Raw genomic sequence first — 24759 nt, 5'->3', positions numbered from 1 at the left:
AAGGGAAGTAAGCAAGGTGTGAGTGTGTGTGTGTGATGAAGATCTGAGGAAGTGTGAGATCCAAATGCAGGTTATGGGTTGGTGATCTGAACCAAGGTTTCACTCATGTGGAGGATGATGAATGATGGAACGAGATCTCAAGGCTTGGAATGATTATCTTCCTATGGTATGACTGTGGATAGACTAGATCTATTGACGCATGTTTATTGTTATGATCTGGGTATGTTTTGATGTCTGATATAGCTGCGGAGTTATAAGTTAGAATTTGTAGATCTGTACGCGGGTTGGTTTTGGTAAAAGAGCGTATACACGCAGGTTGGGTTCGTCGAAGTAGCGTATACAATGTGAAGTATGATATTTGAAGATGGAGTTGGATCTGGTTGTTGTTATGTTGTTTGGTTGTTGTTGACAGGGTTTCAGTGATTCAGTATTGGGTGATTCAGAGATTGATGATGCAGGTTGAACTACAATGGTGATTATCTTATGGATCCAGTATGAAAATGTATGAAATGTGGTCCCGGGAAGATCGTAGGCCGGCACCTACGTACTGGTAAACATATCAGCCAGTACAAGAGCCAGGGGGTTGTAGCTCCCTTCCAGTAGCAGCTGGAAAACGAGTAAAGGTTGGAGCATTCTGTAGGTAGGCACCTACGTACTAGTAAATGGATCGGCTAGTACAAGAGCTATGAGGGTTGTAGCCCTCTGCAGGTTGTAGCCTGCGTACTGGTAAAGGACTGCACCAGTACATTGTAAAAGAAGTTTCTTATTAAAGAAGAAAGAGATGAATTGCAGCAGGTGGTTTTCACCCACATTGGGTTTCCACCTTATATCATGGTGTTCATGTGTGTGGCTTTTATGTGATGATCTGTTCTGTTATACTGCACCTGTTTACTGTCAATGTGGTTAATAATGTTTTGATGCATTTACTGAAGATAAGCTAACTGAATCATAAGATTTCTGAATATACGCTAGTTGCTTTAGACACAGTAGCGTGTACAGGCAGGTTCACTTAACTGAAGTAGCGCATATGTTTCTGAGCATGAAATTTGAAAAGTATTATTGATCAGATAATACTGATTCACCCCCCCTCTCAGTATTATTTCCAACAATTGGTATCAGAGCAGGTCCTTCAGAGAAGCTTGATCGCTTGAAGGAGATTCGTAGAACAATGGGGAAGAAAGCGCGTCAGAAGAAGAAGACAGCTCAAAGGAACAATGACAACCTGCCTTTGAGTGGAAGCAAGAATTCAGATCCTGAATCACCTCAGAATGAAGATGGACAAACAAATGAAGCATCATATCAAACCATAGATCAGCAAGATCTACCTAGCAAAAAGGAGAATGCCCTCAAAGAAGAAATCATCAGATTAGAAGATCAGTTGGAATGTGCCTCCAGAATTCGACAAATGCTGCTAGCGCTGAATAAAGAGCAAAAAAACGAGATCCTCAAACTAAGGCATCAGCTGGATGAAGAAAGGAAAGCTGAAGAGACCTTGAAGAAGCAATGTCTGGAAAAAGAAGAACAACATCAAGTTGAGGTAAAAATCTTGGAAAGTAAATTAGAAGAAAAAGATAAACTATTACGATTTCAAGATAGTACTAAGATCTTGGATGATATTCTTAGTAGTCAAAGGTCCCCTGCTATCAAAACTGGGCTTGGTTTTCATGAGTCTATTGAAGATGAATCTGGTTCACAAAGTAAGACAAGAATCTCTAATGCAAAATCTGAAAGGCTCAACAAGGAGATGAAAGGACAACTCCATCAATAATCAAGGAAAGAGACTCCTCAAAGAAAATCTTTTACTCCTCCCATGAATAATGTTGAATGCCATGTATATCATAATCTTGGACATGTTGCAGCCATATGTAGAAGAAGAAGGTTTCAAGACCATCATGCAGAAAGATTATCACATTCAAGGTACTTTAATGGATATTGCTTTTCTTGCAATATGTTTGGCCACAAAGCTGTTGATTGCTATAGGAGGAATATGAAACATGTAAGATGTTATGCATGTAACAAGTTTGGACATAAAGCAAAAGATTGCAGGAACAAAGCTCATGACAAGAAGAACTCATCAACATGCTTGAAGATATGGAAGAAGAAGGAAGCTCAGTCTGAAAGATGTGGCACAACACAGTGTACTCAGCACAGCACAGACATAACAGATTCAGGGGGAGCTGAAGGTGTAAAACTTCAGTGTTCTAATTCTCATACGCAAGTTTAATGAAGGGAAGCCGCTTATACACGCGAGTTTCACACTGCAAAAGAGCGTATAGGTCAGTCTGAAGAAAAGCAGTGGGGATAGGCTCAGAAAAGGGGTCTGATATGATTCAGTCCAGTATTTGCTCTATTGGTTAACAGTTATAGTCTGCTGAGGATGTCTGGAAATGTCTTGATACTTATGGCACAGGCTCAGGGGGAGCATATACTTCAAATAATGCATTGTTGGCATTATGGTTAGAAGTTGTTGATAAAGTCTATGAAGCTAAATGATACATCTTGCTGTTTGATCAAAGGAATGGTATTGCAGGCTGATGCTTATGGTACAGATCATGATGCTGCTGGTGGCTTTCATAAGTCTTGGTCTAGATATTTCATCACTATGTCATGTATCTCTTTTGTGATATCTCTTTTATGATGTCAAGGTCATGTAACGACCTATGTTGGTTTCCCCACTATGCCTGGGATGAATGATGTAATGTTCATGTCTTATCATGAGTAAACTCTTAATGTATCTCCACATGGTTAGGTGGATGAGTCAATATTGGTATATCCCCACTAGGTTGGGTGATGAATGTATGTATTGAGTCTTTTGGTGATAGGAAGGTCTTCTATGATGTATAAGTCTTTGTTCTTCTTGAAGAACATCTTTTGCAGATCTTGCCTACAGTCAAGGGGAGCATGAACAGCACAATTCAGCAAGAGCAGGATGGATAGATTGGTACACTTTGGCATACACAAAGGGGGAGCACATTTGGAGATTTCAGCAGGTACTCAGGGGGAGTATGGACAGCAGAAGGTATACCAAAGAAGAGAATATCTTGGTCCGCCCTTTGCCCTTGATGTCAAAGGGGGAGAGTGACTTGGTGTGGTGGTTGCCATCAAGTCCAAAGGGGGAGATTGTTGGCATTATGATACAAGTGTTGTCCTTGATGGCAACTCACTCAGAGACAGGTACAAGTGATGGCAACTTGATCAGAGGACAGATCTCAGTACAGCAAGACAAGAAAGAGATATACGCAGGTTCATTAAGGAAAATCAGCGTATACACGCAGGTTGGCTTCAGTAAAAGCGCGTACATGTGAAAACGTACCTTTGGTCCGTGGCAGTTAGTCCTTGGAAGTTGTGCCTATGGTTTTGGACCATGGTGTCTCGACGGGCGTGTCGATCCCTAGTTTTGAAGTTGATGGTGTTGTGTTACTATGGTTTTGGACCGTGGTATTGTGAAGGGCCTAAGGCTATATAAGGAGAAGATCATTAGGCAAAGGGAAGTAAGCAAGGTGTGAGTGTGTGTGTGTGATGAAGATCTGAGGAAGTGTGAGATCCAAATGCAGGTTATGGGTTGGTGATCTGAACCAAGGTTTCACTCATGTGGAGGATGATGAATGATGGAACGAGATCTCAAGGCTTGGAATGATTATCTTCCTATGGTATGACTGTGGATAGACTAGATCTATTGACGCATGTTTATTGTTATGATCTGGGTATGTTTTGATGTCTGATATAGCTGCGGAGTTATAAATTAGAATTTGCAGATCTGTACGCGGGTTGGTTTTGGTAAAAGAGCGTATACACGCAGGTTGGGTTCATCGAAGTAGCGTATACAATGTGAAGTATGATATTTGAAGATGGAGTTGGATCTGGTTGTTGTTATGTTGTCTGGTTGTTGTTGACAGGGTTTCAGTGATTCAGTATTGGGTGATTCAGAGATTGATGATGCAGGTTGAACTACAATGGTGATTATCTTATGGATCCAGTATGAAAATGTATGAAACGTGGTACCAGGAAGATCGTAGGCCGGCACCTACGTACTGGTAAACATATCAGCCAGTACAAGAGCCAGGGGGTTGTAGCTCCCTTCCAGTAGCAGCTGGAAAACGAGTAAAGGTTTCTGTAGGTAGGCACCTACGTACTAGTAAATGGATCGGCTAGTACAAGAGCTATGAGGGTTGTAGCCCTCTGCAGGTTGTAACCTGCGTACTGGTAAAGGACTGCACTAGTACATTGTAAAAGAAGTTTCTTATTAAAGAAGAAAGAGACGAATTGCAGCAGGTGGTTTTCACCCACATTGGGTTTCCACCTTATATCATGGTGTTCATGTGTGTGGCTTTTATGTGATGATCTGTTCTGTTATACTGCACCTGTTTACTGTCAATGTGGTTAATAATGTTCTGATGCATTTACTGAAGATAAGCTAACTGAATCATAAGATTTCTGGATATACGCTAGTTGCTTTAGACACAGTAGCGTGTACACGCAGGTTCACTTAACTGAAGTAACGTATATGTTTCTGAGCATGAAATTTGAAAAGTATTATTGATCAGATAATACTGATTCATCCCCCCTCTCAGTATTATTTCCAACACGGTTTTCCCACATTGGGTTTTTCTGGGGACATTTGTCCAAAAATAGCGATGTCTATTGTGTTGTATTTTCTTTCTTGCTCAATCTCTTGTTTCCGCATATAATTTAATTAAGTGAAGGCTGTGTTGACCTCTACTAGTCAACTACCCATGTAGTACATCCCCCTTTTCTTGGCAAAAAGGGGCAGCACCTGATCAGCATGTCCGTGCCATCCTGCCATCATCAGCAACTTGATCTTTTTGATTGTAAACCCAGTCTGCATGTATTGATTGTAAATAATCTTAGCAGACATGAGTCATGTATGTAATCTGCCTAGGTGGACCTAACTTTCTATGATAATCTATGTCCCGGAAGGTTTTTCGTCTCACCGATCCATGGATCGGCAGAGTTTTCCTTCAAACCTGACCCCAAAGCCGGGATGGATTTTGTCATTAGAACTTTAGGAAAATCCTAGTGTGTTAAATCTGCTAGATTATAGTTGTGTCGCAGAACTGGGTGTTTTGTGAGGGTCTGTATTAAATGGGTTTGTCCCTTAAGATGTAATTTTGTAAAAGTCATGATGTAATGTGTCCTGAGGGTCGAGAAATGTTTTAAATCCCCTCATGATTCCTAAGTCCTAGGTCCTAGATGATGTTTCCGAAAGCTTAGTTCAGTGATCCATTTTAAATGAATTAAAAAAATAAAAAATGAATAAAAATAATAAAATAATAAAAAAATTAAAAAATGAAGCAAAAACCCTAACTAATAAAATAATAATATTTTAAGTTAATAAATCGACGGATGAGATCAAGAGATGTCTTGATCCTCATCAACGGTCGAGATCATTTCTACATGGATCACTCGAACTAGCCGTTAGGATCATTTCCTTTATATAGGGTTTTAGGTGGTTATTTCAGATCATCTGATCTGTGAGTCTGTACTGAAAAGCTCTCTTGTAATCTGATTTTCTGGTTAATAAAAGAAGACTTTGGGGTCCAAATCTGGCCGGTGTTACTCTCTGGAATTGCTGTGAGATGTTTATTTTTCTGCATATTTCAGTTTTCAGCCATTAGTTTTAGCTTGTTTTTAGAGTATTGTGAGCACAGGTATCTTGTTCACTTGCTAGGGTTTGAGTGTTGCTAGGGTTTCTGGAATAATGGCAGGTATCTCCATTGTTTCCTGAGATCTAGCAGCATTCTCTCTCTCTTTGCTGATGGTTGCTTGAGATGTGCAAGAAAACCTTTCTGAAGGAAATTGTGGGCGTTTGGGGAAGTTCTAGGCTGAACCAGCCGACTCCCACTGGCTTTTCTGTGCAGAGCCCAGCTGATTGTTCCCTGGGTTAATCATTCAAAGTTTCTTTTCTGTTTTACATTGAGAGATTTTCTTTCTGTTCACAGTGAAGTTCAAGATTTCTGATATATTGAAAATATTACTGCTGTTATTGCTAAATCTGGCATTTCAGGGGCCACAATTTGTACACTAATCAGCTGTCTTAGGGTTTAAATTTTTTCTGATCTAGGGTTTTCAAGTTTCTGCTCTATACGAGGGTTTTGTTTTCTTGTACAGGAGTTTTCATCAGGAGTAAAATTTTTTTTTTCAGAAGAAGATCATGGTTGCCCGGATCATAGTACTCCTCCATGCAAAATGATAGCAAGTGAATCTGCTTTCTATAGCTCGTGTTTCCCATTTTTCTGCTGCAAATCTCCGCCCATTAGATCCTCCATTTCTCCCTCACGTTTACATGCAAAGCCATCTCCTCTTCCTGCGTCCTTTCTCTTTTCATTTCATTTCTAGCTGTTCTAAGTCCATACCCTGGCTATCCCTCTTTTCCTCACGCAGTTTCTGCTGCTTCCCCATACTGCCAGCTCCATTTCCCACGCAGTCATATTACATCAACTGCTGCAACCTGCAAATCAAAATAAAATAAATGATGAAATGCGGTTGACTCCTCCACCATCGTATCATTGAGTTTCCATCCATTTTTGCAAAAGAAAAATCGTGCAGCTCTTCAGAGGGTCTGTTTTGAAACGCATTCAGCATTGAAGAAACCACAGACGCATTCGAAAAGGGCATCTACAAGAGTATCCACACGTTTGCCAATCACCGCTGGAGAAAGCAGCAGCAAGCCCGCAACCTCTACATCGACTTGCATCACCATTGACTGATACATTTGCTGGTATCGATTTCTGAAGCACCGTTGACAAAGCATCGGACCAGCATTTGTGTTGACAGCTCAGCATTTCAGGCATTTACGCAGAACAGGTGAATTGAATCTGGGTATGCGGACAGGTAAAAATATCGATCAACTCACGTCGGGCCAGGTCAGGTATATTACAATTTCGATTTTGATTTACGCGATTCAGCCGCTTGGTTTCACGTTATGAGCTCAGGTCCATAGCAGGTAATTTGGGTTAGCGTTTGTATTTCGTTAGATTAGATGTTATTTAATGGTTTCTTTTGTTTTAATTTAGGTATGTTATATTTAGGGTTTTGTTAGTTTAGTTAAATTTTAATTCTTTTGTTTTACAGACAATTTCATTTTTTTATTTTTATTTTGGTGCACATATTAAATCGTAGTTCTTGTTTAGATTTTTATAATTTAGTTTCTTTTAGATTAGATTTTTTATTTATAAAAAAAAAAAAAAAAATAACAATAAAAAAAAAAAAAAATTATTTAGTTTTAGACTTAGAGTTATATTTTTGTTTTAGAATAGATTTTAATTTTTTTAAATTTTTTTTTAGATTTTTTTTTTTTTTTTTTTTTTATAATATTGAAAAATAAAAAATTGAAAAAAGATTTAAAAAATTTTGAAAAAATAAAAATTTTGTGGAAAATTATTTTTTGCAAGTCTCAGGAGCTTTCGCGTTATATGTTTTATGCTGAGATGCTAAATTTTCAAGTTTGAGATACGAAATATGATATCTGGTTAATAATTTACAATTCTCGTGGTGGTTTTAAGCATTTATCTTTTCGAAGTTTTCAATTGCTGGATATCATTTTGGTCATGTGATTTAGCTGATGATAGATGGTTGCTGTTCATGGTCCATGTTTCTATATCATTTAAAAAGTAATCATTTAAACATTAACTCCACAAGGCACTGGTCTATTAAATCTCTAAATCCATCTAGTGCTTATCATATCGTGTATCGTGTCTCCCACCCAACTGTTTGGCAGTTGGTCTTCACTATCTCGCAGGGTCTACCCCCCTTAGCCGCGGGAGACAGGCTTAAACGGAGGGATCGGGGATCAGAGTGACAGCCCCCGGTCCGAGCGTTGTCGTGCCAATCTGCGCGACAACATTTTTTGGCGCCGTTGCCGGGGATACTTTTTCTCGGTGTTTCAACGACTTTTCATGCATCTTCTCATCTTCTCATCTCTCATTTGAGCTGGCAGATTCAATATTTTGCATCTTTTCATCACGTATCAGCAGTACCTCTTGGGTTTGTTTCCTGTTTGGGTGGCGACTCCATTTTTCTTATTTTTCCCAGACAAGAAGCCTACCACATATCTGTTTGTTGATTACTTCTCGGATCTTAGAATCAGATTTGTTGTTCAAGTGGCGACTCCACTTCTTTCATCTTTTGATTTTCTTGAGCAAAGATCTAGTTCTATCATCCCTTATTGTTCATCATGGATTATTCATTTAAACCATGTCGTTTTACTCACCATCTCCATGATTTTCCGGAGGAGGCCCTTCCTGAATTGCCTATTTTTTCAGATGGTGATCCAATCGCTGCTAAAAGGCATATTGACTTGTTTATTCGCTTCATGATCATATATTGCAGACCCCCTCAGTTTCATCATGGTGATATCAAAATGCGTCTATTTGTCCTTTCTTTAGAAGATGATGCTTTGAATTGGTTTAACAATTTTCCTAAGGATTCTTTCTCTTCTTTGGTTGATATTATCAATGCTTTTGAAGATAGATATGGTTATCCAAACAGCTTGCCTTCTTCCTCCGAAATTTTGCAACAGAATGTAAGTAATTTGATAGGAGGTCCAGCTGAAAGATCCCAGGACGATTCTTCATGTCAAAATGTGTCATCCACCGAAAATATTGCAGATCAAGTTCATGATAGTGAAAAACCAGGGACAAATGACAATGAAAAAGAAGAGCAAAAGCAAATTATACGAGATCTAATGATGCTGGTAAGAAATATGGAAATCAATCAAACTAATTATGTCAATGATGTGAAAACTTTATGCACTCACCTGGAGAAACGTAATAGAGAGATGGAGGTCACGCAAAATCAGCGTGTTAAGGAAATTGAGGCCATGAAAATTAAATATGAAACAGAAATTAGAAGCATGCAAAGCAAGATGTCAGTCTTAGAGGAGAATATGGTGACCATGAAGGCTGATCATGATAGGGAAATTGACTCCATGACATTCAATCATAACAAACAGTTGGCTGACATGCAAGCGAATCATAAAGAAGAAATAAATTTCATGCAACATTGCTTGATGGACATAAAGGAAAAGAATGATAGAGTAATAAAAAACATGCAAGAACACCATGCCATGCAAATCAGTGCTATGAGGGATGAATGCTCTAGTCATATGGATGCCATTAGAATACAAGTTCAAAAGATTCAACAATGGTCAGATGATAAGAGAAACCAGGAGCCTTCTCATTTGCCGCAACAAGTTCCATCTTACTATGAGGAGGTCATTAGGTGGATAGTTGAAGGTGATCCAGATAAGCTTAAAAGTTAAAAACGATAAAAATCAAATGCAAGACACAAAAAGACTTAGCATGCATATCTTACACACTTCATCTGATAGTTTCGAGACAGAAAGTTCCAGCGCATCAGTAATTCATCCTACCAGAAAGAAAAAGCGCAAGAGGAAGAAAATGAGAAGAAAATTTGACGCATCAGACGGCCGCGAGGTGCTTGATTTTCGGATAGGAAAAAGTCCTACCATATGCAAAATTGGACATCGCACATCCGACAAGCAGCCGACAGATTTGCCTGAAAGCAGGCAAATGCTCAGTATGCACTATATTGAACACATCTGATGCCGTGGGGCATTTTTTGTATTGTATTTCTAACTCTACTCCTCGTCTTTTCAGCGTTTCATTTCTGTTTTAGGATTAGATTTACTTTTCATGTTATTAGATAGTTAATAAATGAGGAGCTTTTATGTGCTTAATGTATATGCTGATTTTTTGGATGGACGCTACTTATTTTTTGTGTTGTATGGATGCAGATTCTGGATTCTCACATTCCTGCAAGCAGCAACGTGTCCCCAAGTAGAGCCAGATGTTGACCTCTACTAATCAACTACCCATGCAGTACATCCCCCTTTTCTTGGCAAAAAGGGGCAGCACCTGATCAGCATGTCCGTGCCATCCTGCCATCATCAGCAACTTGATCTTTTTGATTGTAAACCCAGTCTGCATGTATTGATTGTAAATAATCTTAGCAGACATGAGTCATGTATGTAATCTGCCTAGGTGGACCTAACTTTCTATGATAATCTATGTCCCGGAAGGTTTTTCGTCTCACCGATCCATGGATCGGTAGAGTTTTCCTTCAAACCTGACCCCAAAGCCGGGATGGATTTTGTCATTAGAACTTTAGGAAAATCCTAGTGTGTTAAAATCTGCTAGATTATAATTGTGTCGCAGAACTGGGTGTTTTGTGAGGGTCTGTATTAAATGGGTTTGTCCCTTAAGATGTAATTTTGTAAAAGTCATGATGTAATGTGTCCTGAGGGTCGAGAAATGTTTTAAATCCCCTCATGAGTCCTAAGTCCTAGGTCCTAGGTGATGTTTCCGAAAGCTTAGTTCAGTGATCCATTTTAAATGAATTAAAAAAATTAAAAAATGAATAAAAATAATAAAATAATAAAAAAATTAAAAAATGAAGCAAAAACCCTAACTAATAAAATAATAATATTTTAAGTTAATAAATCGACGGATGAGATCAAGAGATGTCTTGATCCTCATCAACGGTCGAGATCATTTCTACATGGATCACTCGAACTAGCCGTTAGGATCATTTCCTTTATATAGGGTTTTAGGTGGTTATTTCAGATCATCTGATCTGTGAGTCTGTACTGAAAAGCTCTCTTGTAATCTGATTTTCTGGTTAATAAAAGAAGACTTTGGGGTCCAAATCTGGCCGGTGTTACTCTCTGGAATTGCTGTGAGATGTTTATTTTTCTGCATATTTCAGTTTTCAGCCATTAGTTTTAGCTTGTTTTTAGAGTATTGTGAGCACAGGTATCTTGTTCACTTGCTAGGGTTTGAGTGTTGCTAGGGTTTCTGGAATAATGGCAGGTATCTCCATTGTTTCCTGAGATCTAGCAGCATTCTCTCTCTCTTTGCTGATGGTTGCTTGAGATGTGCAGGAAAACCTTTCTGAAGGAAATTGTGGGCGTTTGGGGAAGTTCTAGGCTGAACCAGCCGACTCCCATTGGCTTTTCTGTGCAGAGCCCAGCTGATTGTTCCCTGGGTTAATCATTCAAAGTTTCTTTTCTGTTTTACATTGAGAGATTTTCTTTCTGTTCACAGTGAAGTTCAAGATTTCTGATATATTGAAAATATTACTGCTGTTATTGCTAAATCTGGCATTTCAGGGGCCACAATTTGTACACTAATCAGCTGTCTTAGGGTTTAAATTTTTTATGATCTAGGGTTTTCAAGTTTCTGCTCTATACGAGGGTTTTGTTTTCTTGTACAGGATTTTTCATCAGGAGTAAATTTTTTTTTTTAGAAGAAGATCATGGTTGCCCGGATCATTGTACTCCTCCATGCAAAATGATAGCAAGTGAATCTGCTTTCTATAGCTCGTGTTTCCCATTTTTCTGTTGCAAATCTCCGCCCATTAGATCCTCCATTTCTCCCTCACGTTTACATGCAAAGCCATCTCCTCTTCCTGCGTCCTTTCTCTTTTCATTTCATTTCTAGCTGTTCTAAGTCCATACCTTGGCTATCCCTCTTTTCTCACGCAGTTTCTGCTGCTTCCCCATACTGCCAGCTCCATTTCCCACGCAGTCATATTACATCAACTGCTGCAACCTGCAAATCAAAATAAAATAAATGATGAAATGCGGTTGACTCCTCCACCATCGTATCATTGAGTTTCCATCCATTTTTGCAAAAGAAAAATCGTGCAGCTCTTCAGAGGGTCTGTTTTGAAACGCATTCAGCATTGAAGAAACCACAGACGCATTCGAAAAGGGCATCTACAGGAGTATCCACACGTTTGCCAATCACCGCTGGAGAAAGCAGCAGCAGGCCCGCAACCTCTACATCGACTTGCATCACCATTGACTGATACATTTGCTGGTATCGATTTCTGAAGCACCGTTGACAAAGCATCGGACCAGCATTAGTGTTGACGGCTCAGCATTCAGGCATTTACGCAGAACAGGTGAATTGAATTTGGGTATGCGGACAGGTAAAAATATCGATCAACTCACGCCGGGCCAGGTCAGGTATATCACAATTTCGATTTTGATTTATGCGATGGTTTAATCTTTCAGCCGCTTGGTTTCACGTTATGAGCTCAGGTCCGTAGCAGGTAATTTGGGTTAGCGTTTGTATTTCGTTAGATTAGATGTTATTTAATGGTTTCTTTTGTTTTAATTTAGGTATGTTATATTTAGGGTTTTGTTAGTTTAGTTAAATTTTAATTCTTTTGTTTTACATACAATTTCATTTTTTTATTTTTATTTTGGTGCACATATTAAATCGTAGTTCTTGTTTAGATTTTTATAATTTAGTTTCTTTTAGATTAGATTTTTTATTTATTAAAAAAAAAAAAAAAAATAACAATAAAAAAAAAAAAATTATTTAGTTTTAGACTTAGAGTTATATTTTTGTTTTAGAATAGATTTTAATTTTTTTAAATTTTTTTTTTAGATTTTTTTTTTTTTTATAATATTGAAAAATAAAAAATTTAAAAAAGATTTAAAAAATTTTGAAAAAATAAAAATTTTGTGGAAAATTATTTTTTGCAAGTCTCAGGAGCTTTCGCGTTATATGTTTTATGCTGAGATGCTAAATTTTCAAGTTTGAGATACGAAATATGATATCTGGTTAATAATTTACAATTCTCGTGGTGGTTTTAAGCATTTATCTTTTCGAAGTTTTCAATTGCTGGATATCATTTTGGTCATGTGATTTAGCTGATGATAGATGGTTGCTGTTCATGGTCCATGTTTCTATATCATGTAAAAAGTAATCATTTAAACATTAACTCCACAAGGCACTGGTCTATTAAATCTCTAAATCCATCTAGTGCTTATCATATCGTGTATCGTGTCTCCCACCCAACTGTTTGGCAGTTGGTCTTCACTATCTCGCAGGGTCTACCCCCCTTAACCGCGGGAGACAGGCTTAAACGGAGGGATCGGGGATCAGAGTGACAGCCCCCGGTCCGAGCGTTGTCGTGCCAATCTGCGCGACAACAGGCTGCAATGTATGTATTACGATATTTGCCGTAGGAAATTGCAAGTAATTTGTTTAAAGGAATTTAACAAATAGGAGTAATATCATCAATTGTTGCAGTAGGGATTCATGTTGAGGAATTTTCACATCCAACATACCTATGACACCCAATCCACCATTCAAGGGTCCATCTGCAACACACCTTGTTGTTGTCCTCTTGCCTTTCAATCTGATGTGCCTACTGTCACCTTGGCTGCTTGGTAGGCCTCCCAACAATCCACGTGGGCTCCTCCAAACAACTCCTAAGGCCTCTTCACGTTGCCCATCAAAGACCTCACGCAATAGTCAACACTTGGACCCAAAAATTACACTACTGGTTCTTCTCCTGGGAAGATCCTTCAGCTCCTCGGAAGATCATCCACATGGCACCAACAGGATGCTCATCAAACTAATCCAAACATGGTCAACCCTTGACTCAATACATCTCCCAAAACGCTGATGTCCTCTTGCTGTCACTGCTTCATTGGTTAGGGCATCAATCTTCAACCCTCATCCTCCACGCAGTCAACAATGCAAGCCTTCTTTTCTTGTGGTCCTTCAAGGTAAAGCACCTGTTCCTCCACGCTGCCCTTTTCTAGGCCTGTCCACCTAGATGCTACCCTTGAAGGCCCTCTAATTGTTGGCTATGGCCTGCAGCCTAGCACAACAATTAGCTATGGCCGTGGTCCTTCCTTAAACACCACCCAAACAATCCTTAACAGCCCTGTTTTGTCACTAAGACTTGCGGCCTTCACTGCCCAGCAAAGCTGCCCTAATCCGTGTTGATTTTGGGTAGCATCGGATGTGCTCTAAGCCTCAAATTTTGCAGGGAGTCTTGGGCACATGCATTCCAAAGAACCCAGAAACCATTTTGGGAAATTCCAACCCAGAGACAATTATGTTAAAAATAATTAATATTTTTAATGGAGTTCCTAAGTCTAAACTTAGGAAAATTAAAATATTAATGGGTATTATTCTAATTCTAGGTGAAACTTCTAGAAAAAGACGGAGATCAAGTCAAAACAATCTGAGCCTTTGATTAGGAGTTAATCTAAGCCGTTGGTTGTCCAACAGGAAGATATAAGAAGGGGCTTGAGGGTCATTTGGAAAACACACCGAGAGATCAAGAGATCGAATTTCTGAAGTGAGAAGTTCTCAGGAGGAAATTTTGATCGAAGAGATCCTTTGCAGTAGAGGGGCAGGGATAGTGATCCGGAGGAAGATTTCCAGATCCAGAGAGGCAATAGCAAGAGGCTGAGTTATTCCCAGTGCAGGAACTCGCGAGTGCAGGAACTCGCGAGTGCAGGAACACACGAGTACAGGGACGCACGAGTGCAGGAACGCGCGAGTGCAGGAACTCGCAAGAGCAGGAACGCGCAAGTGCAGGAACGCGAGTGCAGGAACGTGCAAGTGCAGGGACTCACAAGTGCAGGAACGCAAGTGCAGGAACTCGCGAGTGCAGGAACTCGCGAGTGCAAGAACTCGTGAGTGCAAGAACGCGCGAGTGTAGGAACTCGCGAGTGCAAGAACGCGCAAGTGCAAGAACGCGCGAGTGCAGGAACGCGCGAGTGCATGAACTCGAGAGTGCAGGAACACGCCAGTGCAGGAACTCGCCAGTGCAGGAACGTGTGAGTGCAGGAACTTGCAAGTGCAAGAACGTGCGAGTGCAGGAACGCGAGTGCAGGAACGTGCAAGTGCAGGAACACGCAAGTGCAAGAATGCGAGTGTAGGAAACACGAGTGTCGGGTTGCTTAGGGAATATATCTTCCAGATTTTCTTTATGTTTGGATTCCCAGTTGGGCATCCATAGATGTACTCAGATTTCACTGCTGCATAATAAAATAAAACCCTCACTGCTGCACCGGTTTTCCCAAGTTGGGTTTTTTCAGGGACATTTGTCCAAAAATAAAGGTGTCCTATGTGTTTGTATTTCCTTGCTCAGTTTCTATGTTTCAGAATCATATTTAATTTAGTGTAGGTTGCTTCAATAATTTACTTTAATGTTTCAAGAACAAATCTGAAATAAGTTTGTAATGTAATTTACGATCTAGGTGAAGTAGACTCAGTTGGTTGCAATAGGATTCCTGAGACTGTTAGATCTAGGAATTTTGACAATCTGCACATAAGATCAGCCCAACCAATCTTGTCTAGCCCCCAAACAATTCGTTGTCATCTACAGCAATTCCACGCTGTCCAGGGCAGACTTTCCCAAGTTGAGTCTTATCCTTTTGCTGCGACTTAGCTTCCTACAATCTGAGTCCTAGAACATCCCTTAGATAGCCTTCAAACAACCCTTTCTCATCACGTTGTCACCTACAGAAAATAGAGAATATCACACTGCCTTCTAGACCTCCTCACGTTGTCCCTTCTATGCAAATTTCAGAGCTATCCTTGAGATGTATTGCCACTTCTTGGATGCCTAAATGACTCCATATCACTTCATATTTATACACATATGAAGGCTCAATGTCTAATCTTGAAGTGACACGTCCATTGGCTCTCTTTTACATCAAGTTGGCCTACTTGACAACCAATAATTAATTTGTCAACTTCAAAAATCAATATCTCTCTAACGACAACTCGGATTCGGACAATTTTCATTGCGTTGGAATCATCTTTCCAAGCACTATCATCCTCATCCATCACATGTCATAAATCCATCATCGTTTTGTCCCAAATATCGATGGGTGCCAAAACCCCACACTTGGGTTCCAAGCCCACAAGCTGCCCTTGTGGTGCTTTGCCCTCCAAACCGTAAACCCTGGGGCTTGGAGTACCTCCCAAGCGACACAAATCAACACTCCCTCTTAGCAAGGGAGGTACTTCCAAGACTAAGAAGTAACCATCATCATCCGACGACACTAGCCCATCTAGCATCCATCACTGCAACATACCCTGTAGATGAATCCAACAATCTCAGTAGTGCCTCTACCTCGTTACATCCGAACCTGAAGATTCCAAACCTCCATAGGGCTGCCGCTCTAAGGCTAGACTCCCTCTGAGCCTACACGATCTCCACTGACTCAGTCTTGCAAGCACTCATGCTCTAGGATCAAATACCACTCATGCAAAACCCACCAATCTCGGATAAGCAACATCACGATCTGATGAAGACTCTAGCATGCCAATCTGTAGTCCATCACACGAAGCTATCTCGATCAACCTGATCTCGTTCATGCCAAAGTAACCCTCGAGTTGTCCCAACCAACCATGACAAGACATGGGAAGGCCATGATCTACAAACCGCCACACAACATACTAAAGTGCACCAGGTCCACCACCGATCCACCAAAACTCCCATCCTATCTCATCCTGTAGTCTATCGAGACCACATCTCCATGTCTCCAGCTGAACCCTCTACTCCATGATCTAGACACTGACAACTCCCTCTGAGTTGCTTCGTTGTGCACACTTTGATTCACTGTCCCTCAAAGTAGCTCAGACACCCTCTGATACCATGTTGAATTTCCACAACCTTGGGTCTAGGTTAGAGTCTTAAAATCACTAACGCTACCAAACCAAGAATCTCAACCATAAACTACTTTGCTCAACAGAAATATAAAGCAGTAAATCACACATGCACAAGAAATAGACAACTTTTTAGTTTTTCAACCCAACTTCGTTATATTAACAACATATAATACAACAATCTAGGGCTCCTGTACCAGGGATAATGGCCCTTAGTACAAGATAAAAAACTGGGGGTTGGTGTCAGTCCATCGACAACCAATCTGCCCTCAACAAGATACACTGACCATCTGGCTGATGTAGTTGACTCTCTCAGCTCCCCTTAGTCATACCCTGTACCTATACGGTCCTTTGGCTTCTGATCTATAGCTCCTGCCTCTATCAATGCTCCAAGTCCATCTGGCCACTGAATCTCGACTATCGAATCTGCTCTCTAGTTGTGCCTTCATCCATCAAGGCCACAACACATCGAGACTCCTGTCGAGTTGTTCACAGCTCCACTTGTGAACAACTCTCAACTGCCCATTGTTGCTCCTCAGCTACTTAGGGACTTCAACCCACTATGGTCTTCCTGCACTGCACCGATGAAGACCAACATAGGGCACAGAGGGCTGCCACCTATCACTGCAAGATGTCCATCTCCCACAATGAACACGGGCTAGGACTGCCCATCATCTGTTGTAGAAGTCCTTCTCCACACACAAGTCTCAGGCTCCAATCTACCAATCTAGCAGTCACTTTCGTCCATCAAAGTGTTGCACATAAGGCTGCAATACTTCACCCAATCACGCACCAACAACGTCCTTCTTGTCTGCTGCTCTAGGGCTACTTTGGGTAGCCAACTCGCTGCCCTCCAACAAACCTATGACACCCAATCCATCATCCAAGGGTCCATCTGCAACACACCTTGTTGATGTCCTCTTGCCTTCCGATCTGATGTGCCTGTTGTCACCTTGGCTGCTTGGTATGCCTCCCAACAATCCACGTGGGCTCTTCCAAACAACTCCTAATGCCTCTTCATGCTACCCATCAAACGCTTCAAGCAATAGTCAACAATTGGAACCAAAAATTACACTACTGGTTCTGCTCCTGGAAAGATCCTTCAGCTCCTCAGAAGATCATCCACATCGCACCAATAGGATGCTCATCAAACTAATCCAAATGTGGTCAACCCTTGACCCAATACATCTCCCAAAACGTTGTTGTCCTCTTGCTGCACTTGTTGTCACTGCTTCACTAGTTAGGGCATCAATCTTCAGCCCTCATCCTCTTTGCAGTCAACAATGCAGGCCTTCTTTTGTTGCGGTCCTTCAAGGTAAGGCACCTCTTCCTCCATGTTGCCCTTTTCTAGGCTTTTCCACCTAGACGTTGCCCTTGAAGGGTCTCTAACTGCTGGCTATGGCCTGTGGCCTAGCACAACAGTTAGATATGGCTGCGGTCCTTCCTTAAACACCACCCAAACAATCCTTAACAACCCTGTTTTGTCACTAAGCCCTGCAGCCTTCACTGCCCAGCAAACTTGCCCTAATCCGCACTTAAGATCAGCCCAACCAGTCTTGTCTAGCCCCCAAACAATCCACTGTCACCTACAACAATTCCACGTTGTCTAGGGCAGACTTTCCCACGCTGAGTCTTCTCCTTTTGTTGCGGCTTAGCTTCCTGCAATTCGAGCCCTAGAACAGCCCTTAGATAGCCTTCAAATAGCCCTTTCTCACCACATTGTCACCTACAACAAACAGAGAATATCACGCTTCCTTCTAGACCTCCTCACGCTGTCCCTTCTACCGAAATTTCAGAGTTATCCTTGATATGTATTGCCACTTCTTGGATGCCTAAATGACTCCATATCACTTCATATTTATACACATATGAACGCCCAACTCTAATCTTGAAGTGACACGTCCATTGGCTCTCTTTTACATCGAGTCAGCCTACTTGACAACCAATAATTAATTTGTCAACTTCAAAAATCAATATCTCTCTAATGAAAACTCGGATTCTGACGATTTTCATTGTGTTGGAATCATCTTTCCAAGCAATATAATCCTCATCCATCACATGTCATAAATCCATCATCGTTTTGTCCCAAATCTTGATGGGTGCCAAAACCCCACACTTGGGTTCCAAGCCCACAAGTTTCCCTTGTGGTGCTTTTCCCTCCAAACCCTGAACCCTGGGGCTTGGAGTACCTCCCAAGCTACACAAATCAACAGACGGCGTGTTGAATTTGTCCATCCATCATAAGAAATACTAACCCCAGATGTTGGCCATGTTGATTTAATAGGCTCAAGCACTTTGTCCACCTCTTTCTTTGCCTTAGTCAACAATGTGGTTCTAAGCTTCTCTGACCCAAGAAGCACATACCCTGATGGAGCTCCTTGAGTTAGAGCTCGGTACATCTCAAGAAATAAAGGTGATCGTGCAACATTAAATGATATGAAGTTCAGATAGAAAAAGAAGGAAATGGGGATATCAAGCTCTTCCCGTCTCTCTTTCTGAAATATATTGTCCATTGGACCAAGTGCCACTGCCTTTCTTTTTGTTGCTTGACCTACACCTCCACCAAAACTCTCAAATGGAAATTTGTTGCTGCTTTTCCTCAAGAATGGAAGGGCATCCTCATTCTTGTTTTTTTTAGATGATGCAGCCACCCTTGTCACACTAGCATTGGCCTCTTTTTCCATTTCTTTACTTTTACCTACAAAAAAAATTGCACATGCTCCAATTCCAAAACCTGGTAAGCCCAACAAATGAGCTTTCACATGGAAATAAGTACTCTTGAAATGATTGTTGCAATAGTTGCATGTCCAAGAAACATTGCCTCCTCCCTTTAACTTGTTTCCTGGCCCTTGATCTCTTGTGACATACTTCCACAAGGGATATTTACTTTCTTGAGCCTATTATCTTTCTAAATTTTAATTTCCCTAAACATTTGAAGTTGTCGTTGCAACCCCACTTCCAACAGAGGGAAGACGTGCAGAGTCACCTTGATGAAATTGGAACTGGAGGGGCATCACCAATGGGGACATTCTTCCCCTTATTTTTCCCCTTCCCTGCTGCCCTTGATTGAGCCATGAATGTTGTAAAAAAATAAAGAAAAAATGCACTAGCATGTAAACAAAATGGACAGGCAAACTGTTGTAGCAAAAATGGAAAAAAAATGGAAGCAAAATGCACTTACCAGTTGCTTGAATCACCTCCAAAACACTCCCAAACCCTTTGCTAGTCGCTCCCACAGGCACACAGCAGGATAGAAACATAAAAATGAGGGAAAAATCAAACCAAATTGGGTTTTTAAAGACCCACAACACACTTTTCAGAGGGACATGTGTCTCGAGATTTGGATTCGCTAGTTGGTCAAATCTAATTCGCATGTTCAGCAAATCCCAAGTGTTAGGACACGCTTGAGCCACGAATCAGACATGTCCCTCGAGAATCGTGTCTGACACATAGGATTTAGGACACGAGGGGGGTGAGAATGAATCCATTTTATTAGACTAGAACTAAGAAATTCATGCACACAATTAACACCGTTATTTTGGACTAATATCCCTAGAAAAACCCCGAAGGGAAAACCAGTGCAACAAATGAGGCTTTATATTTTATTATGCAGTAGCAAAACTTTGAGTACAATAATCTTGATGCATCACTGGTAATCCTCTAGAAAAATATACTGGAAAAATTTCTGGGAGAAAATTTTCTCCCTTTGCAAATATCCTAGCCTCCTTCTGGCCTACTCGCACTGCTGGCCTGCGCAAGCTTAGACAGCCCCTGAAACTGCCTCCAACTAGGCAGTCTAGTCTCCCTGTGCCTATAGAAAAAAAATCTTTGCCTCTCCTGCTCAGATTTGGCCTCTAGCAACTAAAACAATCTTTTCGTGGCACTCACACGAGGTTTCTGGATTCAAGGGCTAAGACCATCTTAGACTTGATCCATTTTAGTCTCTAGAGCATTCTTGATCATAGTCAATTAATTCCTTTTAATTAATCGATTTCCCTAAGTTAGACTTAGACCTTTTTAGTTATCGATCAATTAAGTTAATTGAGTGGTCTCTAGGTGTTTTCTATTGAAATTTCTAAGTATTACCTGTTAGAAATTTTATCTGTATTCTTTGGTTTATTTCTCCTACTTGTTAATTACGAACAAGTTATTTAAACATATAAACATCGAAATAAACACAATACAGTCTCAACCATCTACAGATCAATAGCTGAAAGAAATAGCAAACACACAAGTGACTATTGAAATTTCTAAGTCTATCCATTAGAAATTTTATCTATACTCTTCTGCTTTATTTCTCCTACTTGTTAATTACGAACAAGTTATTTAAACATATAAAAATTGAAATAAACACAATACAGTCTCAAACATTTACAGATCAACAGCTGAAAGAATAGAAAACACACAAGTGACACTGTTATTTTTGGACAACTCGTCCTCGGAAAAACCCAATGCGGGAAAACTGGTGCAACAATTCTGATGGTTATATTATTATGCAGTATATCCTTGAGTACAACTCGGTGCCAAACTGGCTCACCCGACAAAGAAAAATAACCAGCAGTAATACCTCTCTATTCGGAAACAGATATTCAAAAAATCTGCCCCATGAAACCCTCTCCAACACAAATGAAGCACTGCGTCAACCCTCCTGGCCTTTACGTCAGCCTCAGACACTCTGCGTAGCCCTCTGAGGCACTGCGCAACGTCCACTGCCCTCTGCGTCACTCCTGCTGCCCTCTGCATGGATGACAGAGGCCTTTCTGGCTCTGCGTTGTCTCTGCTGGGCTCTGCGTGGCCTACTCTGGCTTCTACATCTACCTCTCTGCCTCTTCGCTGGTCTCTCAGCACTATCTCTGCCTCTATGTCCAGTACCCACTGCCCCTCACTACAAAATGATCACCGATTCGACTTTTCTTAGCAAACCCCGCTCTAGAAAATCGAATGACTGATCACTCTGGTGTGTTCTCCAACTGACCCTCAAGCCTCCTCTTATACTTTTCCTGTTGGTCCTTCAACGGTCGAGATTACATCTCTAATCAACGACTAAGATTAAATTTGGCTTGATCCATGTCTTTTGGAACCTTCTAACCCAGTTTTATATTAATACCCATTAATATTTTATTTTTCCTAAGTTTAGACTTGGGAACTCCACTAAAAATATTAATTATTTTAATATCTCCTAAACCGGTTAGAATCTGCCCAAACCATTTCTGGGTCTTGGAGATCTCATGTGTTTTAGCCTCTCCACCAATTTTCATGGCTAGAGCACATCCGATGCTACCCCAAATCAATAGTGACACTGTTATTTTCAGACAACTCGTCCCCGGAAAAACCCAACTTGGGAAAACTGGTGTAGCAATTCTGAGGGTTATTTTATTATGAAGTCTATCCTTGAGTACAGCTGGGTGCCAAACCGGCTCACCCGACATAGAAAATAATCTGGTAGTAATACCTCTCAATTCGAAAGCAGATATTCAGAAAATCTGCCCCACAAAACCCTCTCCAGCAAACTCTGAAGCTCAACGTCAGCCCTCCTGGCCTCAACATCAGCCCGGAACCCTCTCCGTCAGCCCTCTGAGACATTGCGCAGCCTCTACGGCCCTCTGCGTCGCTCCTGCAGCCTCTGCGTGGATGACGCAGGCCCCTACAGTCTCTGCGCAGTCCCTGCTAGCTCTACGTGGCTCTCTCTAGCTCAACGTCTGCCTCTCTCTGCTTCTGCATTGGTCTCTCGGTACTATCTCTACCTCTCTACCTCGTACTCACTGCCCTCGCTGCAAATGATCACTGATTCAACTTTTCTTAGCAAACCCCGCTCTAGAAAATCGAATGACTGATCACTCTTGTGTGTTATCCAACTGACCCTCAAGCCTCCTCTTATACTTTTCCTTTTGGTCCTTCAACAGTTGAGATTACATCTCTAATCAACGGCTAAGATTAGATTTGGCTTGATCCATGTCTTTTGGAACCTTCTAACCCAATTTTATATTAATACCCATTAACATTTTATTTTTCCTAAGTTTAGACTTAGTAACTCTATTAAAAATATTAATTATTTTAATAACTCCTAACCGGTTAGAATCTACCCAAACCATTTATGGGCCTTGGAGATCTCATGTGCTTTAGCCTCTCCACCAATTTTCATGGCTAGAGCACATTCGATGCTACCCCAAATCAACACTCCCTCTTAGCGAGGACTGTGCTCTAGTAATAGTCCATACTAAGCATCACTTTGATTATATGGCACCGGTCCCTATGCTGATGCTAGGCCTTCCCGTCCAACATCCGCTGCACTGTTGCAACCTGTACTGCTACCCATGGCTCTGCCACTGCCACTGCTGCATCTATACGGTAGCTCCCTCTGCATCCATGCTGTTGCTGGTCCTTTCTCCCAACACTACATCTGCACTGCAACCCCCTCTCATCATGTTGCATCGTGCTACTGCTAACCGCTATTGCACTGCAACTCAGTTACTGAGAAATAAGTAACTGATCCACCCAACTATTGACATCCCTGTTAGGCTAGAAACACTCCCGATGTTGAAGCTCTCTCTACTGCTATCAAGTGCTCCCTCTACTGCCTATGCACTGCTGCAACCATAGTTGCAGGAAGCGCCCCCCCCCCCCCGGATCCTAGGCCGGAATCGCGTCCCGTACGGAAGCGTTCCGGAACCTCCAGCCGAAGCGCGATTCCAGTTTTCATGAAGCGCGATTCCGAATTTTTAAAACGATTCCTGGTTTTTGGGTTGCGTTGCCCCCGATCCGCGCTTCGGAGGGCGCTTCGGGCCTCCGGAAGCGCCACGCTTCGGGCCCGGAAGCGCACGCTTCACGAGCGCTTCGGAGCGCTTCCGGAAATTTCCGCGCGGGCTCGGTTTTAAACTTAAATTTTTTTTAATTTTTTTTAAAAGTTAACTTAACTTGCAATGAGGGGGTGGGTTAGGGTGAGTTTAGGTGAGGAATGAAAAGCATAAAGCTCCCATTCATTCCTCATTTTCTCACTTTGAGTTTATGAGAGTTGGAGAAGAGAAGAGAGGAGAGGAGAAGAGAAGAGAGGAAAGGAGAGGAGAAGAGAGGAGAGCTTGGAGGAGTGAAGAAGGAGGAGCTAGGAGAAGGAGGAGGAGCTTGGAGCAAGAGCTTGGAGGACTTCATCTACAAGAGCTAAAGAGGTAAGTTCAAACCCCAAACTCCCTTGTTTTTTTGAAAAAAAAATTGTATTTTTCTCCTCCCTCTCATACTCTTTCCCATTGTTTCTACTTGCTCCTTTATTTACAGGTTGTCCACCACCTATATCCATATTCCAAGATGGTGTTCTTTTGGCTTCTATGTATCATTCCACTCTTGGTTTTAATGATGGCAAGGGTGAGGAATAGAGGGGAAGAGGAAGGGGATGAACTTGGTCCTAATAGTAGTGACCCAATGTATGATGAGGAGGAAGGGTTTGAAGAGGAAGGGGATGAACTTGAAGGGGACACTGAAGCACAAGATGGGAAAGGTACATCAACACCCTTGTGGAACTATGTGACCAAACTTGATGGGGGAAAGGGTGGTGGATCTTACAAATTTGTGTGCCCTCATGGTTGTCATGGAGGAAAACCATATACGGGTTCATATACCCGTCTGAGGAGGCATCTTTGTGGGGTGCTGGACAGTGATGAAAAAAAGGGTTCTGTGGGGGTACAAATTTGCCCAAACATTTCAACTGAAGAAAGAAGAAAATACATCCAAATAGAGATGGCTGCACAACGAAAAAACAAGAAACAAAAAACTCATTCTGAATCAAGTGCAACCTCTAAATTTGGTAGTTGCCCATCTCCTCATGGTACTTTTGCAACCTCTGGAGGTAGAAGAACAATAGGGGATTTCCTTAATGTTGCTGGGAGGGATGATGTGGATGGAAAGATAGTCCGTTTTCTTTGTGCTTGCGGTGTACCATTCAATGTGCTTCGCTCTCCCTATTGGCATGACATGGTAAAGGCCATCAATGAAGCCCCAAAAGGATACAAGGCCCCCAACTATGAGAAAGCTAGAACAGTGTTATTAGAAAGAGAAAAAGCTAAGGTTCAAAGAGCTTTGACACGTTTTACACATGAGTGGGTGGATTCTGGGGTATCCATTGTATCAGATGGGTGGACAAATATTAGAAACCAACATTTGATAAATGTTCTTGGTGTTTCTTCTAGTGGTGCAGTATTTATTGCATGTCATGACTCCTCCTCCATCAGTGCAACTGCACAAAACATTGCAGATCTCCTATTGAAATCAATCAAAGATGTTGGTCCGAATAATGTGG

General features: G+C 41.3%; 1 protein-coding gene across 5 annotated transcripts in view; it reads right to left on the bottom strand.

Moving 5' to 3' along the window:
• Nucleotides 1–24759, bottom strand: part of LOC149179936 (ras-related protein RABC1-like) — a 510646-nt gene that overhangs the window by 192119 nt on the left and 293768 nt on the right. The window lies entirely within an intron of this gene.

The sequence above is a fragment of the Pinus tabuliformis genome, chromosome 3_2 (assembly GCF_031772625.1).
Source record: "Pinus tabuliformis cultivar Carrire ecotype Pingquan chromosome 3_2, CPIR1, whole genome shotgun sequence".
Classification (NCBI taxonomy): domain Eukaryota; kingdom Viridiplantae; phylum Streptophyta; class Pinopsida; order Pinales; family Pinaceae; genus Pinus; species Pinus tabuliformis.
Note: the sequence above shows the minus strand (reverse complement) of the source record. Positions and strands in the feature narration are given on the sequence as shown.